At 43.1% G+C, this 21,026-nt stretch overlaps 1 protein-coding gene across 9 annotated transcripts in view; it reads right to left on the bottom strand.

The window, feature by feature from the left end:
- The window catches only part of MALRD1 (MAM and LDL receptor class A domain containing 1), a 258,550-nt gene that overhangs the window by 210,020 nt on the left and 27,504 nt on the right, over positions 1–21,026 (bottom strand). The gene's annotated exons all lie outside the window — the stretch shown is intronic.

Below are 21,026 nucleotides of genomic sequence, written 5' to 3'. Positions count from 1 at the left end.
GTGATGCAGGCAGATGGTGCTCATGTTGCTTTCGACTGTTCCTTCTAAAAGAAGCTGCGAGAATGGTTACTATTTTATATTTACCAAACAATTTCAGTGGAGAGAGGAACAAATGAAGACTGAGGTATTGTCAGAGGGTCGTCGTGGCTACTCTAGAGTAACTCTGCCTGAGTCCAGTTTGTCTTCAAAGACGTTTATTGTGCTATTTATTTACAGTGTAGAGACAGCTTAAAACATGACCTCTCATCCCGAATCAGAACGTCTGTTCCTACACCAGCAAAGTAGTCTGGGCACCCCAAAACGCCGCCCCCTTGACCTGCATTGCGGCGCTCTCCTTACTTCTTGCGCTGGAAGGAGTGATGCCCTTTCAGCTTCCTCCCTAAGCAGTCAGTGCCCTGACTCTGCAACATCCCTGAGCATCTGCCTGCATCCCTCCGCCCCCGAGCTTTCCCATTGTTCCTCCCTCTGATTTCTCTCCTCCTCCGAGTCTCTCCCTCCCCCTCTGGCTCCTTCAGAACCACTGGTGCTCTCTGTACTTGATGAGGTGGACGTCAGGATGATGGGGGCTGGCTCCCTGTAGGGAGTCACCCTTACAGGTACATTAACATGGTTAATGTATCTGCTCAGTGTTTCATGCAACCTCTTTTAACATTTGTCCTGATTAATATAGGACATGAGCCACAGATAAAGTCATTACTCATGTACCACATTTAATGCACTTTCTATGCTCACAGGCCCAATTTTGTGCAACATGGGCATGCTAGCAGCGCATCCACACAAGCCATTAAAGGATAGTGTGCTAACATTACATAATAATGGTAAAAGTGTATGTACATGATATGGGATGTGTGTGGTATATGCCATAGCTTGTATGAAACAAGCCTATGCTTCAGATAATCAATTGGCTTGGGTATAAATTCTTTCTATGTGAAATCTAAGCCGCCTTCATGCATGAATTACATGAAGGGGTTATCGGGCCGTATGACTGCTCCTGTGGTCTGTTGGCTTCCCCTTGCCACATGTCTAATGTGTATGTATTAGGCATGGATATTTGCATGCTTTCCACATGGGCTGGAATCCCAGTCCTGGAAAATTCTAGTTCTCATTGAAAGCCAAACACCTAAAGGTCTATCCATATAGGGGTTTCCCTGCAGATATCCATGCCTATTGCCCGGATTGATACTGAACCAGAAGAAGCTGAATGATCTCAGGGCCAGGGGAAGCCCTGAAGCATCTTTCTGGATATGGTGCCCATTCATGTGTATAATGCACATAGGGGCTCCAATCAATGCTCTATTAAAAGTTGTTAAGATTGTTGGCTGCTTATGAGGAACAAATCCACATGAAGTCACTGGGACTAACTTCCAGGTAAACACGCATATATTGATTTGGTTGCACTTTCATAAAGGCCAAACAGGCTCATATAACTCCATTTTCTAACATAATTTCCACTTGTGTAATATACACAAGCGGATCAATTCAAGAGCCCTTTGAAATGATGAACTGTTGAAATATATTCAATATTACAGCAAACTGAATGACAGCTGGTGCAAAAAGAAAGGACAAGTTAACACACACCAAAGCCATTAGCAGGGATGGAGAGGTAAGTACTCAGATTTCCTATCTTTACAAAATCTCCTTCTTTGGAAAGCTCACAAGAGATCAGTATATAATCCATTTTGCTTCTCTGCTGCAATTGAGTCAGAGCCTTCCTATAGGCCTTTAACCCCTGCAGACGTGAAATAAGGTACTTTACCTTCCTAAATCTTAGTTATAATTGTGTCAACAGGGCCAGAATAAGTCACAGTGCACTGAGGTGAATTGCAGAGCAGATCCCAGCTCAAGTGCTATCCAAATAGGTAAGCATTGTTGGTTGCCCTTTTCAGCCAATGCTGCTTCCTGATTTTATTTTATTTTTAAGGCTCACAACTGAAATTGTTGGTTTTGAGGACTGCCCCATTGCACTGCCCAGTACAATGAAGTCAGCACTGGTGCACACTGGCATGCCTTCACCAGTCAGCTTTGACATCCCTCATCACTTGCAAGGCTCTGGTTCAACCCACAGAAGATAGGCTGGGCATGGACAACACATTAGGAGTAAAAGAGTCTGTCCTAATAAACACATTTTACATATATGTAGTTCTGACTAATGTGCACATTTCTGCAAGCAATTTCCCCTAATATAATGCACTTTTGTATGCTACTTTCACCAACACCTTCATTTTTATGCACACTTTCCTCTAATTTATGCATTTTTAAAAAAAATGCTGCTTGGTTGGAAATTTGTATTACCACATTCAGAAAAGTGCAAATTTTGAAGGATAGATGTGTTTCTATTTGCATATTGTTTTTAAAACTGTGAATTTGATAGATTTGGCTTTTAATGTGTACGGAATCAAATTTCTCCTCTGTCCCTACATTGAGAGACCAATGGGGAAATGATATTGCAAACCAACATTCTTATAGAATATTTAAAGTAGCTGACAGTGTCTCTGAGTCGCAGACTGGCACCTCTTTTGAGGAAGGCGTGGGAACACTTTAAAAAAGAAAAGGAAAAGGAATCAAGGATGGTATTTGACAGGATCAGATATTTCATTGCTTTTATTCCCTGAACTCTATATCCACAATGCACAGAGTAGTCTATCTCCTAAGCAGTTCAGTTAATGTAGTTGCTGAATCAATTTCTCTCTCTCTCTCTCTCTCTCTCTCTATATATATATATATATATGCAAAAAAACCATATTGTTTGTAGATAATTCTCCTTTTAGGATTCAAATAAGGCATGAATTTCACAACTGGATGAAAAGTAGGAAGGAACATTGTACTGTACTATATACAGTACTTAGTAAAAAGTACTATTAAAAAATAAGTTGGAAGGAAGTGAGGAATTACAAACAAAGTAATCCGTTTTTGTTATGCTGGAAATTGATTTGACACAGGAAATTGCCAGGAGGTAATTTTCCTGCAGCATGTTTTTAAGTGCCAGGTGTGCCCATAGTTTCTGAAATTCCATTCTGCCCTTTTAATGGAAAGCTTAATCCTGCAACAGCAATGGCTCACTCACCTAGCAGCAACGGGCTGGCTGAATTTAAAGGTGAAATAAATTGGAGCTGCTGCTGGCAGGCCCACTTCTTGTTACACTCCAGGTGATTTCTATACCTGGCAGGCTCTGGGAGTGAGAGCCAGACCAGCGTGGTGGTTAGAGTGTTAAATCAGGAGAGAGAGAACAGGATTCAAATCCCCACTGAGCATGGAATTCACTGAGTGGCCTGTCACTATCTCTTGGCCAAACCTGCCTCACGGGGGGCCAAGAGGAAATAAAGGGGGATAATCATCTATGTCATGTACACCAGAGCTCAATGGAGAAAAGATGGAATAAAACATATTTAAGAAGCACACAAGACTGCAGAGTTTTAAGTTAGATATGGTAACAGGCTTACTGCAACACAAAGTTACTTCCTTGCAGGGGAGCAGTTTTGTCCCTGGCATGTTAAGAAGGTCCTCAGTGGTCCATGGGCAGAATTCAGGCTTCTGTGTGAGGCATAGCTGTCAAGTTTTCCCTTTTCTCGCGAGGAAGCCTATTCAGCATAAGGGAATTTCCCTTTAAAAAGGGGGAGAACTTGACAGCTATGGTGTGAGCTGTGGCCAGTAATATGGACTGGATTGTCAGGTCCTATGCATGTTCTGTTCCCTCCCTCTTTCCTGAAACCTGCAGCCTAGTCATCAAATACGTGGTGGAAATTTGAGAGTCAGTGGTACAGGCAGATCACTTTAGAATGTGGACTTAGTGGTTGCAATGGGCCCCCCTCTGGACAGACTTGTGTATTACTGCAGTTGTGTGGCACACACCATCAATTTTTTCCTTTCCCCCTCTTGCCATTCCATGCTTAACAACCGCTTCTAGATTCCTGATAAGCAAAAAACCATGAAGTTTATCAACCCACCCACCCCCCGGTTTTTAGAAATACACTGAGCATATTTAGTTTCTTAGTTCAAATTTGCTTACATCATCGTATCAGCAAGACTTCAGGGTGGAAATGGGGTTTGCTTCTGCTGCCCTGATGCTAAACATATTGACTTGGGAATAAGCACTGTTTTGCTGTATAAAAGGATTATCTTGGCAGGTAAACATTTATTATTATTATTATTATTATCATCACTATTAATTAAATGTATTATTATAATAAATTATAGTACTAATTAATATTCATTGAAAATAATGATTACCTACCCATGTACAGCCACCCCAGCTATAAAACAGGGGATATTATTATTATTATTATTATTATTATTATTATTATTATTATTATTTTGAAGAAGAAGAAGAAGAAGAAGAAGAAGAAGAAGAAGAAGAAGAAGAAGAAGAAGAAGAAGAAGAAAAGATGGCAGGGAGACCAGCATGAGTCCCAGTGCATGCCCATGCCAGCCTGAGTGCTGATGTGGGGCCTGTTGGCTGTTCCTCCACAGGCCACTCTCTTGGTACTCATTTGGGGCTCCCTTGGGCTGTCAGGGGCGGAGGAAGCTGCTCAGGGGGCCTCCAAAGTTTGCCTGCCTCCTCCCACTCAGCCGTCCTACAGCTGGGGAGGAGGCAGCGGGCAGACTGTTTGGGGAGAGCAGAGCCTGGACGGGCCCAAGCCACTGTGTCTCGGAAGCGCTGCAGTCCCTACGGTGAGTGCTGCCTGGCATTTTTGTCTCTTCCCGCCTCCAGTGGTGACACCCAGGGCGGCTCGCACCTACCACACCCCTCTTCCTCCACCACTGCTAGCTGTACCACTGCTTGAGGTGCTTGAAAAGGAAGTTGTAGACCAAAGAACTTTGCATGCAGGGTGCTTCCTGTTCTCTTACATGAAATATATTCTTCCAGCTGCAAGCATGCATTAGTTCATAGAAGAAAAATCCTAGAACCTGGAATTCTCCATATATTCAGCAGCACCTCTAGATCCGGGATCAACTTTCAAAGTGGGGATGCTTAACTGTTTTTCTCTTACCTTGGTTTTTTTAAGATCTGTTGGTATCTGTATTTCTGCTTTCACCCACTCATTGTTAGTCGGTGCACTGGCTCTCCACAGCACTACTTGTTCATCCTGACAGGAATAAGACACATATATGTTCATAAATTTACATGTGTATTTATAAATGTGCATCTATTTTATCTATGGCTTCTGTCAAACTACTTAAGTTCAGTCTTCCCCAGTCTGATGCCCTCTAGATGTGTTGAACTCCAACCCCCATCATCCCTGACCATAGTCATGCTGGACGGGGCTGGTGGATGTTTTGTCCAAAGCATCGGGAAGGCAGCAGTTTGGGAAAGGCTGGCATAGCCAAACTTTCTGAACCATATCAGCCTGTCACTGCTGCCTGGAGAAACACGGCTTTCTGTACTTTGTTGCTTTGTTTACTGCTCTGATTGCACAGACCCCAAGGAAGACAAGGCATTTGCAGTAATTAGGCACAATAATTGAGCAATTATCAGGAGATATCTATGTAAATGTAAAATAAACTGCAATGGAAAGTTACAAGGCAGACAAAAAGACAAATGTGTGGTGTTTTCCCCACATGAGACAAAAGGTTAATGGGAATCTACTCTGCCAATGCTCATGAAACTTTGTTTAGAAAACAACATAATCTTATGAATTTCTGCTCAGAAGTATGCCACATTGAATTCAATATGACTTACTTCCAGGAGATGAAGTACCCGCTTTCCTGTGCCTTACATCGCATCGTGTGCCCCAAACACAAGCCCTAAGCTTTTCTTTTGTATAGGTCAAAAAGAAGCTAAGACCGTGGAAGCCAAAATAGCCAGAGCCGTTCTAGCTGTGCCTCCTTCCAGGCCGGGGTGAAGAAATATGGATCTTATAAATAAATAAACAAATAAATATTTAATAATAATAATAATAATAATATCACTACAGGGTTGCATGAGACAAGAGGCTAAGAAGTTACATAGATCATGGAAAGAAATATCTAAACCTGAGAGTTTATTCGCAGGACCAGGATATGCCATAGGTTATATATAATTCCTCTCCTGAGGTGGTGGCTTAAGTTGAAACATAAAGTACAAGAAAAAAGAAGGCACTGGCAAGGTTCCTATGATATCAGCCCTGGCAGATCCACAGGCTTCAGATTCTCTGTCAGTCACAATACACACCAATTCTCTTCTACAATGGAAATGTTCTCTCGGGCCTAAACTATATTGCCCATGGTGCTATGGCACACTGGGCTATGTCTTGATCTCAGGACACTGAGGCTCTTGGATCAAAGTTCCTTACAGTTCAAAAAGCAGAAGTTTTATTATATTGCACATTACTTGGTGGCATTGCTGCCAGTATGGAATGGAAAAGAACAAGTTCTTTTTGTGCCCTGTCAGCTACTTCAATTTGTCACTGTTCATTTGCAGTTTCATTTACAGGTTGAAAAATCAGCCCTGCCTCAGTTTTCAAGGCTTTGCTACTCTTAAGGCAGCAAAGGATGGTGCAAGTTTGTGTAGTATATAGACTAATTCCTTAGGAATGTGACTTCACATTTCACATAAACTCTAGAAAAAAAATAATTGGATGGAATGAAGCTATTCAGTAGCCAGAAAGGGTCAAGCTCAACCCCATTCAAGAGGTGAAAACTCCCCTGCTTTGTTATAATACCTCCAGGTCAGAAAGCCTAATTTTGTCTCCCTTCCTATCACAAAGGCTTGGAAAACACTTTCCACTCCTTCTGGGAAGAAAAAGTAAGTAATTTGGTAATAGATCATCTAAGTGTCACTGTGTCCTGAGCACTGCCCTACAGTTCATCAGCTCCATTGGTTTCCACCCTAAAAAAAATGTTCCTGGTACCTTTGTGGCTCAATTTTGGCTGCTTTTTTGAAGGTTCATTTGTCATCAAGAACTCTGTGCCATGGGTTGTGGGGTTACATTAATTCTCCTAACCTCAAGTTGCAAGCAACCCACCAAGAAACAGGGCAGATAAATGCTAATAGCAACTCTAGCTGAATCCACAAAGCAATTGTATTTTGACGGGGGGGGGGGGGGAGGAGAGCATAATGATTGAATCATAAAAAGTGTAAATAGGCTGCTACAAAGAAAGGCATATGATAATGTATGCTGCCAAAATTATATTTGCGTATGTATATCAATGCCTATTTTCAGTTAATTGATTTAATCTCTGTGCCAAGTCTTTCAATCTCTTGCCTACTTTACTTACAAAACCTGTGCCTAATTAACCTATGATTTTGGTTAAGTACTTGGAAAAGAAGAAAAAATAATTTTAATAGAATTCTTTTGAGGCTACAGGATACATTGAGCATATGTGACTTGCTGGCATAAAGTACTTAATTTGTTTTTGCTTTGTTTGTTTGTCTGTGGAAATGAAACTCATAACTCCTGACTTGCAAGCCCTTTCTTCTAGCTAAAGAAGAAGAAACCATGGTGCTTTTTTTTTGCCTTTGAACAAACAGGCATAATTTAGCTGGTGAGCTTTTTTCCTATCATTTACTCTTTTTCTACCATTTTCTCTCCGTGCCATAGAACTCACAGATTTCTTTTGACTCTATGAGCCAATTTACATGATGCAGCCCCACATGTAACAAGTTGCTGGGAGGGTGGGTCTTCTGCAAGGGGAAAGTAACATCACCTACGACACGGATTTTCTACACCACATGGCGAGCCTCCATACTAGTGCCACATATTCATTAGAACAAAGGAAAGTGCCCTGTATCAAGTCAGATCAACATTCCATCTACTTCTGTATTGTCTACATTGAGTGGCAGCAGTTCTCCTTGATTTCAGACAGGAACCTTTTCCAGTCCTGCCTGGAATTGCAAGGATTGAACTAACGATCTTTTACAGGTAAATCAGGTATTTACCAATGAGTTTCAGCCTCTCCCAAAGTTTGCCTCAATTCTACCGTTCCCCCCTCCATGGGACTGAAATGTCCATCTCCTGTTTTCTGGGTCAGTGCTCTGTCCCTGTGAATCATTTTTCACAGTAGCTGACAATGATGTGCAGGTACTCTATACAATGTGAAAGATCTATATAGTAAATGGCATGGTGTGCTATCAGCTCCTTTGTGAAGCTACCGTACTACAAAAGCAATGCAGGAAGGTGGTAGACAAATGTATTCTTCATTGCCTCTCTTTCTATTCTTCTGGAGAAGGATGAGATCTATGTCCTGACTACAAATATCCTTTCCCTGGCAGATGAAATTGATGAAATGGCTAAATTAACTAGTAGAGTAAGAGGTTAGGAAGAAAGTGTTTTTAAGGAAGATTGGGAAAGATTTGTAGAATATATTGGGGGGGAGACTATTGTAAACAAATTAAGACGTTAGCAGGATTAGAGTAAATTCAGCAATAAAAAGTTGAGACAAAACTGAAAAAGGAAAGAATATGGATTGATTAGAATATGCAGTGGAAAAGGATAACTAAAACGAACCATTAAAGGGGAGGGGAAAGGAAGTTGATGTTAAATGTATTATATATGCTTTGGTGAATGTAAAAGTCTGTAAAATTAAGAAACTGATTTTTTTAAAATTAAAACCCCCCCTCAAATATCCTTTCCCCACTACTAGTGGTGTTGTTTTTTCCATTTCAAAAAGAATGTATGAAATCATTCAGGGAAACACAACACTGAAGCTTGCAAAAACAATTAATCCTATATTTTTTAAGGGTTTGTTTCTGAAGACATGTTCCATTCTTCCAGCTTTTCTGCTGGAGATTAGTACATTATACCTTCTTACTGAAAATGCACAAAGAACTGATTTAAAACAATATGCTACTGTTCAATGGTTTCTATAAAAGCTTCGTTCCTGTTCCTGGAGAACTGGATGAAAAAGGAAGGGAGATTGGGCATGTACTGCAAGAGGAAGTCTGTTTTTCTGTCTGAAGCTGAATTATATCCACAATACAGTATTTTACTTACCACATCAGTATAAAGTACTGCTTTGAGAACACCGTTATCCACCATGGTATAATGAAACCAAATATGGCAGTTTTCACCAAAGCAATGACACATTGAGCCATTCAGAGTTGGGCTTTCATATGATGTGTTCACCCACTTATAGCGGCCTGAAAAAGAATCTCTCCATTAGTTCTTCTAAAAATAAATGATTGGTTCCTTTAATACTGAAGGAGCGTCTCCACCTCCATCACTCTGCCCGGACACTGAGGTCCAGCACCGAGGGCCTTCTGGCGGTTCCCTCGTTGCGAGAAGCCAAGTTGCAGGGAACAAGGCAGAGGGCCTTTTCGGTAGTGGCGCCCACCCTGTGGAACGCCCTCCCATCAGATGTCAAAGAGAAAAACAGCTACCAGACTTTTAGAAGACATCTGAAGGCAGCCCTGTTTAGGGAGGCTTTTAACGTTTAATAGATTACTGTATTTTATTTTTCTGTTGGAAGCTGCCCAGAGTGGCTGGGGAAACCCAGCCAGATGGGCGGGGTATAAATAATAAATTATTATTATTATTATTATTATTATTATTAATGATAACAATGACAACAATTTATAGTAACCTTATTTCTAACCCACCTTATATCAGATGATCTCAGAGATGGTTTACAATCCATAAAAAGACAATACAACACAAAACCACAAAAAACAGTACTCATTAATAATTATAGCCTACATAAAATCCATTGCTCAGCAGTAAGACTCAACAGTTAGCTCAAATGCAACTGCAGTCCATGTTGCCAAAATGGTGCCAAAATGAAGCCAATGAGGACTGGTCCCCACAGGGAGGCCATTTCACAGCCAGGGTGCTACAGCAGATAAGGCCTTCCCCAGCATCTCCACATGTATATGCCCTACTATAGCTGGGACAGAGATGAGAGCCCCCCACCCAAGAGATTTTAATGCCCAGGTACGAGTATGTGGGGAATGGCACTACCTCAAGTATTGAGGTCTGAAGCCATTTAGGGCTTTAAACACCAGCAGCAACTTTGAAATCAGACCAGAAAAATCCTGGCAGCCATGGTCCAGAGATGGCTAAAGTGCGATTTTCCAGATGTTGCTGGTGTAGAACACCAAACAGTACAACCAATGATCAATGATAATTGGAATTGCATTCAGCAACAACGGGATGGCCACACATTAGCCACCACCGCCATAGACCGGACACTTAATGCTATACAGGCATCGCGTCTGCCCAGCGGCCAGTGTATTGTCTCCATTGTAGCTTTCATTTGAAGAAGTCCTCAGGTCCTTCCACCCTCCTAATATGGCGCAATCTGCTTCCATTCTCTATGAGTTTCCACATATGATTTATACTGGAAATATAAACAAATATTTTCAAAATAAAATGTTTTTCGCTTTTTAAAAAGCTGGGGGTTTTTTTCTGAAGAAAGTACCAAAGGAGGGCCATAATCAGTGTAAGACATCTGCAGTAGCTCCATAGTAAGGAATATTGAACAACCAAGTTGCAGAAGCACACGGGTTTACAGCTAAAGCTGTAATTTCAGATCTTTTTGACCTTTTGCTCCTGATAACAGCATTTTTATGGAGGCCTAAGAGAATGACTTGTGTCCTTCATATTCTCCTTTATCTATCAGAAATAAAAAAGAGCAGACACCTGTTCTTTTAAAAATATATGATCACTTCTTATTCTTGAATCATTGGACTATCCGGCTATTTTCAGCAGCTGATAGTTAAAATCTTCTAACACTTCACCCTTCGGCTTCTGTGAATATCATTATGGATGGGAAATATAGAGCTTGTTCTCAGAACAATTTCTATCAAACAGAAAAGATAGCCCTGTAGCCAAATGGGGCAATGGCAAATTCTAAAACGAGGTCAGACATTTCTCTTTTTCCTGCTGATCTGCTGTCATTTAATTTGACCTTGGCACTAAAGTACACCGGCTGGCGATGCTAATTTGAGTTGATTGGCAAGGCAGGGAAATTTTAAGGCAGTAGTATCACTGGCTTTCTGGCATTTTTGATCATGTGGTTTGCTGACCTCTTCTTCACTTAACCCTGGTTCAAACAGAAGTTCACGGCTCTTCTTATCTACAGGACAATCAGTGTCAGGATGGGAACATTTTCACAGCTCTCTGCTACTGAAGATTCAAAGTTTGTTGATATGAATTTTGAGATGCTATAGTTTCTCATTATTGGGGCTTAAGTTCCAGGAGTGGTTGTTCTTGTGTAAACAAACCACAGGCCCACTGTGCTGCATATTTTTCTCTTTTTCCTTCATGACAATTTAAGGTGGCCATTCATGCAGTACCAGCCCCCCCCCAAAAAAAAGAGGCCACAGGTTTACATATCCTAAATTACATACAGCGCTTCAAATAGTGGGCTGTCCTCTGTAAAGTAGGGCACAAGGCTATCCTAGGCCTACTGCCCAGGTTGTAGAACCAGGGCCACTAGAAGCACACCAACATGTGATTCAGAACATTGTACATAAGACAATATTGGGTGGCTACAACTGACCATGTACTATATTGACGTTCAAAATATTGTTGCGCGTCACCCCAATCTCTGAGAAGTGCGATATTCCAGGGATTTCAGGCACTTACCCAGGGTCCATGTTTCCTTTTGGAAATGAGCCACAGTGAAGACTGTGGTCCCTTTATGATACACGTTTTATTTGCACAAATATACAACCTGAGCCAAGGGACCCAGGACACGGAAACGCCGTTTACCTTCCCGCTGTAGCGGTACCTATTTATCTACTTGCACTTTGATGTGCTTTCGAACTGCTAGGCTGGCAGGATCTGAGACCGAGCAACAGGAGCTCACCCCATCGCGGGGATTCAAACTGCTGACCTTCTGATTGGCAAGCCCTAGGCTCTGTGGTTTAACCCACAGCGCCACCCGCGTCCCAGGTAACTTTTACATAACTTACACCATATACCTGCTACCAAATGAAAATGGGGAAAGCATGGGTGCAGTAAAATTATTCTCACCATGCAGACTGGCTTCTAGATATTAACTTCCCATTGTGTGATTGCAGCACATTGCAATATGAGACCACAGGCTAAATGATTACGAGCTGCCATCCAGGCTGGTGTATAACATTGCTGTCATGAATATTCCCATGGTAGAAAAAAGATATGATCACGTGAACAGATCAGCTGATCCATTACATTTAAAATGAGGCTCTTAGAATGAGAGTTCTTTAAAGGCTGAACTACATGTTAGGTTATTGGGGGGGCAGAGCAGGTAGTGTGCTTAAAATGGCCATTTGTATTGGAAGGAAAGACAGTTGCTATGCTCTGATGCACAATGTGGGTTAGGGCTCTGCACCAGTTCCCTGCCAAGACTCTCCCCTTCCCAGTTGCTATTTTCCCTTAAAGCTCCTATATGTAGTTTGACCATTATGCAAGGAAAGAATTTTCTTAGGTACTGAAAATAAGTTAGATGGTACTCTGATCTTAATCCTAACTTCAGTGGATATAAACAGATAATTGCATTGCCTAGCAAAGACTATGCACAGCAACAAATTAACAGCGTAATTCCTCGTATGTGTATTCAGAATACAGTCCTATTGTGTTCATGTTATCTTACTCCCAGGTAAATGTGCACAAGACAAATTAGTGGTTCCTGAATAAACACAAATATTCAATGGTATTCATAAGTTCCTCTAAACTCAGGGCATAAGTTGACTAATATGGCACGGCTATTAATAGCGACACCCCCGCCCCCCAGCCACTATTTCAATTTCCTTTTTTAGCAACTTGAGATCAAATAGCTCAAAGACTGTATCTAGGAGAAAAGATTAGATTTTATTCAAGCAGGTTTTCTAATCTCACTCATTTGTATGCATCTGTGTATCAAAAGCCCTTGTTAGAGAGTTATGCTTTGAGACGGCTATATCCTTGAAGCTCACCAGGCACAGGACCTTGCATCTCATTTTGGAGCTGTCAGTAAACTTTCCCTTGACAATAATTACCACTTAAAAAAAACTAAGTTTACAGGTCAGTCTTTGGTGAATGTATGCTATGATAACCCAGCTTGCATGTCCAAAGGGTAACATTCTAGGCAAGATAACATGAGCCAGATTTTGTAGGTGTACTCACAACAGAGCACTTAACACATTGCAGCACTCAGGCAGCCACTGAGAAATGCTTCCACATGGTGAGAGGTCCCTACAGTGGGTGTACGTAAGGGGCTCGGACCATGGATTTGCCTTATCACTTGGGATTTCCCTAGGTTTATGGAAATACCTTTTGCCCAAAAATGATTTTCACATGAGTGCTTCTCAGAACTTTCCACGTGAAGAGATTCACGATTAGATGTACTAGATTGGGGAATCTGTTCATTTAAAAAGAGGCAAAGAGAGAATGTTCTCAGATCCTGCAAACCAGGGCTTATGCCAACCTCCATTGAATATAAACAAATATTTGTATTGGCTAGTAAAGACAAGTCAATGTGGCACACCGGTTGGTTATCCCACTCTTTGCCTTTGGAAGCGTTATAAGAGGGACTGTGAGCAACATCATGCAAAAGGACTAAGGTGAAACTATGAAGCTCCCTTGTTATTTTTGTTGTAAGTAATCTTGTTATTATTTATAGTATTGAAATGTAGTTTTTTTTGTATGTTATTATATTTTTGTTTCGCTAAGTTATTATGAAATTGTTTCCGTAGTGTTTCTTTGAAACACATCTCTGTTTTGTTGCAAGCTGCTTTGAGAAGTGTGTGTGTGTGTGTGTGTGTGTGTGTGTGTGTGTGTGTGTGTGTGTGTGTAAAAGTGCCATACAATTAAACTGAAGGAAGGAAAATGAATGAATGTTTAGACTGCTGGAGTGAGACAGAGCAGACCCAGGTTCAACGCTCACCTCCTCCTTTCAACACAATCTATCTCATAGGGAGTCATGTTGTTGTTGTTGTTGTTGTTTAGTCGTTTAGTCATGTCCGACTCTTCGTGACCCCATGGACCATAGCACGCCAGGCACTCCTGTCTTGCACTGCCTCCCGCAGTTTGGTCAAACTCATGTTCGTAGCTTCGAGAACACTGTTCAACCATCTTGTCTTCTGGCGTCCCCTTCTCCTAGTGCCCTCAATCTTTCCCAACATCAGGGTCTTTTCCAAGGATTCTTCTCTTCTCATGAGGTGGCCAAAGTATTGGAGCCTCAGCTTCACGATCTGTCCTTCCAGGGAGCACTCAGGGCTGATTTCCTTAAGAATGGATAGGTTTGATCTTCTTGCAGTCCATGGGACTCTCAAGAGTCTCCTCCAGCACCATAATTCAAAAGCATCAATTCTTCGGCGATCAGCCTTCTTTATGGTCCAGCTCTCACTTCCATACATCACTACTGGGAAAACCATAGCTTTAACTATACGGACCTTTGTCGGCAAGGTGATGTCTCTGCTTTTTAAGATGCTGTCTAGGTTTGTCATTGCTTTTCTCCCAAGAAGCAGGCGTCTTTTAATTTCGTGACTGCTGTCACCATCTGCAGTGATCAAGGAGCCCAAGAAGGTAAAATCTCTCACTGCCTCCATTTCTTCCCCTTCTATTTGCCAGGAGGTGATGGGACCAGTGGCCATGATCTTGGTTTTTTTGATGTTGAGCTTCAGACCATATTTTGCGCCCTCCTCTTTCACCCTCGTTAAAAGGTTCTTTAATTCCTCCTCGCTTTCTGCCATCAAGGTTGTGTCATCTGCATATCTGAGGTTGTTGATATTTCTTCCGGCAATCTTAATTCCGGCTTGGGATTCATCTAGTCCAGCCTTTCGCATGATGAATTCTGCATATAAGTTAAATAAGCAGGGAGACAATATACAACCTTGTCGTACTCCTTTCCCAATTTTGAACCACTCAGTTGTTCCATATCCAGTTCTAACTGTAGCTTCTTGTCCCACATAGAGATTTCTCAGGAGACAGATGAGGTGATCAGGCACTCCCATTTCTTTAAGAACTTGCCATAGTTTGCTGTGGTCGACACAGTCAAAGGCTTTTGCATAGTCAATGAAGCAGAAGTAGACGTTTTTCTGGAACTCTCTAGCTTTCTCCATAATCCAGCGCATGTTTGCTATTTGGTCTCTGGTTCCTCTGCCCTTTCGAAATCCAGCTTGCACTTCTGGGAGTTCTCGGTCCACATACTGCCTAAGCCTGCCTTGTAGAATTTTAAGCATAACCTTGCTAGCGTGTGAAATGAGCGCAATTGTGCGGTAGTTGGAGCATTCTTTGGCACTGCCCTTCTTTGGAATTGGGATGTAGACTGATCTTCTCCAATCCTCTGGCCATTGCTGAGTTTTCCAAACTTGCTGGCATATTGGGTGTAGCACCTTAACAGCATCATCTTTTAAAATTTTAAATAGTTCAGCTGGAATATCATCACTTCCACTGGCCTTGTTATTAGCAGTGCTTTCTAAGGCCCATTTGACTTCACTCTCCAAGATGTCTGGCTCAAGGTCAGCAACCACACTACCTGGGGTGTACGAAACCTCCATGTCTTTCTGGTATAATTCCTCTGTGTATTCTTGCCACCTCTTCTTGATGTCTTCTGCTTCTGTTAGGTCCTTACCACTTTTGTCCTTGATTATGGTAATCTTTGTACGAAATGTTCCTTTCATATCTCCAATTTTCTTGAACAGATCTCTGGTTTTCCCCATTCTATTGTTTTCCTCTATTTCTTTGCATTGCTCATTTAAGAAGACCCTCTTGTCTCTCCTTGCTGTTTTTTGGAAATCTGCATTCAGTTTCCTGTATCTTTCCCTATCTCCCTTGCATTTTGCTTGCCTCCTCTCCTCCGCTATTTGTAAGGCCTCGTTGGACAGCCATTTTGCTTTCTTGCATTTCCTTTTCCTTGGGATGGTTTTCGTTGCTGCCTCCTGTATAATGTTACAAGCCTCCATCCATAGTTCTTCAGGCACTCTGTCCACCAAATCTAAATCCTTAAACCTGTTCCTCACTTCCACTGTGTATTCATAAGGGATTTGACTTAGATTGTGTCTTACTGGCCCAGTGGTTTTTCCTACTTTCTTCAGTTTAAGCTGGAATTTTGCTATAAGAAGCTGATGATCTGAGTTACAGTCAGCTCCAGGTCTTGTTTTTGCTGATTGTATAGAGCTTCTCCATCTTTGGCTGCAGAGAATATAATCAATCTGATTTCGATGCTGCCCATTTGGTGATATCCATGTGTAGAGTCGTCTCTTGTGTTGTTGAAAAAGAGTGTTTGTGATGACCAGCTTGTTCTCTTGACAGAACTCTATTAGCCTTTGCCCTGCTTCATTTTGAACTCCAAGGCCAAACTTGCCAGTTGTTCCTTTTATCTCTTGATTCCCTACTTTAGCATTCCAATCCCCTGTAATGAGAAGAACATCCTTCTTTGGTGTCATTTCTAGAAGGTGTTGTAGGTCTTCATAGAATTGGTCAATTTCACTTTCTTCAGCTCCGGTAGTTGGTGCATAAACTTGGATTACTGTGATGTTAAAAGGTCTGCCTTGGATTCGAATCGAGATAATTCTGTCATTTTTGAGATTGCATCCCATTACAGCTTTTGCCACTCTTTTGTTGACTATGAGGGCCACTCCATTTCTACTACAGGATTCTTGCCCACAGTAGTAGATATGATAGTCACCCGAACTGAATTCGCCCATTCCCTTCCATTTTAGTTCACTGATGCCCAGGATGTCGATATTTATTCTTGTCATCTCATTTTTTACCACATCCAGCTTACCTCCACTCATGGTTCTTACATTCCAGGTTCCTATGCAATATTTTTCTTTACAGCATTGGACTTTCCTTTCGCTTCCAGGCATATCCGCAACTGAGCGTCCTTTCGGCTTTGGCCCAGCCGCTTCATCAGCTCTGAATCTACTTGTACTTGTCCTCCGCTCTTCCTCAGTAGCATGTTGGACGCCTTCCGACCTGAGGGGCTCATCTTCCAGCGTCATAACTTTTATATGCCTGTTGTCTTTGTCCATGGAGTTTTCTTGGCAGGGATACTGGAGTGGCTTGCCAGTTCCTTCTCCAGGTGGATCACGTTTAGTCAAAACTCTCCACTATGACCTGTCCATCTTGGGTGGCCCTGCATGGCATAGCTCATAGCTTCTCTGAGTTATTCAAGCCCCTTCGCCACGACAAGGCATTGATCCATGAAGGGGAGGGAGTCATGTACACTGCCCTAAACCCACTTAGATGAAAGGTGGGATCAAAATGTAATAATTAATCAATGAAACAGCTCCCAGAAATATTTGCCATTAATTTTATGTAATCTGCATTAATCGGGTACGGTATTTTTTTGACACTATTGTCAAATCCTGGCACCCAATGAAATGTGTGCATGTTTAAGGGGCCTTGTTTAATGTAGGATAAGTCAAGTCAGTGTAAACAGGAATTGAGCCGGAACAGCAAGCATGCACCGCAGATATTGGAGAGGATATTTATTTACTGAGACATTTCATGAGTGCCATAAGAAGCACTGGTGGATGCTACTGCACTTGCAGGTGTCAGGTTAGCAACCCCTGGCATCAGGGCCGTACAAAGGGAGGGGCGTTGGGGGCGCTCCACCCTGAGCAGCGCGCGATTCCTTTGTTACACTTTCAGATTTTAAAGCAAGGCCCTAAAGTGGCAGTTTTGCTGTAAGGTTGTACATTCAGATGCAAGGAATAAAACATTTCTAATTTTCATACCAACTCATGTTAAATGTTCCCAACTATCAATGAGCAGTGAGTTTAATATAATCATTTATGAGAAGGCAGAAGAAACAACGTAGGTATATATTTTACCAACTCAGATTTGGGGGAAGCAGTCTAATCTGCAACGGTCGAATTACATAGCTGGGCTTTGTTTTTTGTTAATGTTTTTACGATGCAAAAGGAAGAAAATATTTGCTAAACACAACACTAAACCAGAAGATACTCTCTGTTGGGTGATTAAGATTTTTACTACATAATTCTATATGTTGCTAAAATGATGTGCTTATTCTGAAACTCTATAATTGTCCACTATATTTGCAAACAGCTAATAGGAAAGAAAAATTCAGTAAAGATACCAATTATAACAGCAGGAAAACAACAATATCAAAAATGCTATAAACAAAGAGGTAACAGATCTCTTAATGTTAGGACAATTAAACAAGCGGCCAGCATTCTGTTCGTTAGTCCAAGGACTCCTTTGATGCAAAGCTCATCCATTTCAATAAAGTTCCAACTAGCGCAAGTGCCATAAAACTCAAGAGTTTAATAACACAGAAAATAGGAATCACACAGCTAGAAGAATATCAGTCAAGGTCAGGAAGAGAAGTTTATTATATGTATGAGTACATTAAAAGATTCGCAAATATTCTATAATCAATTTTGTTTCGTGAATTCTGTTGTCCAGTTGCCATCATGATTTAATATTATGCTATCTATGTGGGAGGGGGCTTGAACAAAATTAGAAAAGAAAACATTTTCTTTGTAAATCTAACCTCAGCAAACCACCTTTGAGGGTGGTATATGACATTGAGAGGTTTTTGTTTTGTTTTTTTGTGCTTGAGCTATAAAGCTGATCTCTGCTATCCATTTATTCTCGGAATAAATAGAAGTTAAAGAAATGCTTGGTGTCTGAGCTATCAAGAGTGAGACTGAACCAACTGAAACCTTGGGGTATATTCCAGAAATTATGGCGTTTCTATGCATCTTATGAGGGATGCGGGTGGTGCTGTGATCTAAACCACTGAGCCTAGGACTTGCTGATCAGAAGGACAGAGGTCCGAATCCCTGCGACACGGTGAGCTCCCATTGTTCAGTCCAAGCTCCTGCCCACCTAGCAGTTCAAAAGCATGTCAAAGTGCAAGTAGATAAATAGGTACCGCTCCGGCGGGAAGGTAAACGGCATTTCCGTGTGCTGCTCTGGTTTCGCCAGAAGCGGCTTAGTCATGCTGGCCACATGACCCGGAAGCTGTACGCCGGCTCCCTCGGCCAGTAAAACGAGATGAGCGCCGCAACCCCAGAGTCGTTCGTGACTGGACCTAATGGTCAGGGGTCCCTTTATAGTAAAAGTAAAGGACCCCTGACAGTTAAGTCCAGACGCGAACAACTCTGGGGTTGCGGTGCTTATCTTGCTTTACTGGCCAAGGGACCCGACGTTTGTCTGCAGACAGTTTTTTCCGGGTCATGTGGCCAGCATGACTAAACCACTTCTGGCGAAACCAGAACAGTGCACAGAAACGCCGCTTACCTTCCCGCTGGAGCAGTACCTATTTATCTACTTACACTTTGATGTGCTTTCGAACTGCTAGGTTAGCAGGAGCTGGGACCGACAATGGGAGTTCACCCTGTCACGGGGGTTCGAACCGCCAACCTTCCAATCGGCAAGCCCTGGGCTCAATGGTTTAGACCACAGCGCCACCCGCGTCCCATATCAGGGGTCCCTTTACCTTTACCTTTATGCATCTTATGCTTTTCTGACCTTAAAGTGCTCCAGCAGTTATTTTAAGATGAAACACTGAACTATATATGACCATATAACGCTGCCCTACACTAAATGTGACAGTTGAATCTGAATAGCTCAGCATTGCCTACTCTGACTGACAGCGACAGAGAAACCACAGAGTAAAGGATCTTCTCTGTGCAAAGAATATGTTCTAGCGATCTGCTGTGACTCTTCAAACTTAGTTCTGTTTATTTTAATAATGGTACCTGTCACAGTGGCCGGAGTGGACTACTTCAGAGTAACGACGCTACGCAGCTCTGCATTTTATTCTTTTATTGGTGCTGCGTATTTACAGTGCTCAAGTCATTGCTATTTACACGGAGCGATGTTGTCAGTCGGTTTCAGAACCTCCTAATGGCTTTTGGCGCGTCTTTCTCCAACACAAAAGCTTTGGCAGACCCATCCTCTTGCCCCTCCTCTTCCTGCGTAATTCTGGAGTTGGGGGGATGGGTCTTCCCCCCTTACTTGCCCCTTCCTGTCCCACCTGGGACCCTGGCTCCTCTACCTTGCCTGAGCCTCGGACACGACTTCCTGCTTCCCCACTGGAATCGGAACTCTCCCTGCTTTCCCCTTTGCTCGGGGACGGGCTTGAACTCAGGAGGGGAGGGACTTCGCGATATCCCCTGTCCCTCACATCCACCCCCCTCCCAAGCTCTCCTTCACCCCTCCCCAGGCCCCCCCCATGTGTCGGTGACGACTGGAAGCCTAAAAACTCGGTGCTCTCCGAGCCCGTTGGTGTGAACACCTCCCCCCAGTCCTGCGAGCCCCCCCCTTCCGCCTGGGAGGACGGGAATCCCAAAAAGTCCGTGGCGTCAGAGCTGGTGGGGGTAAAAATGTTTTGCCAATCTGCTCCTTCCTCTGACTGGGTGGATCTTGGCGACACCCATACCTCATCCTCTGGTTCCTCAAACTCCGCTTCCCAGCGCCATGGTGAGCTGTTCTCCCGTGCCTCCTCCTCCTCCCCCTCCCTTTCCATGTGCCAGGGCTTGGGTCTGTGGGGAAAGAGGGCGTGAAATTCTTCCACCAAGAATTCCTCCTGTATCTGAGTGGCGGGAACCCATTCATTCTGGGACGGTGGAGCATCCTCCCATGCCATGAGGTACTCCAGGCCCCCCACCCCCCACCTTGAATCCAGGATGGCCGTGGCCTCATTGAGTTGCTCCCTGCTTTCCCTCTCCCCCCCTCCCTCGGGGGTTTGTTCGCTGTCTCTGAGCCTGCTGCTTTCCCTGTACGGCGACAGCAGCGATCTATGAAACACTGGATGCACCCTCATGTCCTCTGGCAGTGCCAGCCTGTATGCCACCGGGTTGACCTGTTGCGTGACCGTGAAGGGGCCCAGCCATTTGGGTGCCAGCTTTTTGCACCTCCCTCTGGTGGGAAGGCCCTCCGAGGACAACCACACCTTGTCCCCCACCCTGATGACCTCCCCTTGTCGCCTGTGGCGATCTGCCCCCTTTTTGTACGCTTCCTTGGCCCTCTCCAAGTGTTCTCTGAGCTGCTGGTGCACCGTCTCCAGTTCCTCTGCCCAATCCTCAGCCTGTGGGCCCTCCTCCTCCTCCTCCCTCTCCCTCTCTGGGAAAGATCTGAGGTCGCGCCCGTAATTGGCCTTAAAGGGCGACACCCCTGTGGAGACGTGCACTGCATTGTTGTAGGCAAATTCTGCTAGTGGCAAGCGAT

This window comes from Zootoca vivipara, chromosome 12, assembly GCF_963506605.1.
Source record: "Zootoca vivipara chromosome 12, rZooViv1.1, whole genome shotgun sequence".
Lineage (NCBI taxonomy): Eukaryota > Metazoa > Chordata > Lepidosauria > Squamata > Lacertidae > Zootoca > Zootoca vivipara.
The sequence above is the reverse complement of the archived record's forward strand: the minus strand, read 5'-3'. Positions and strand labels throughout refer to the sequence as shown.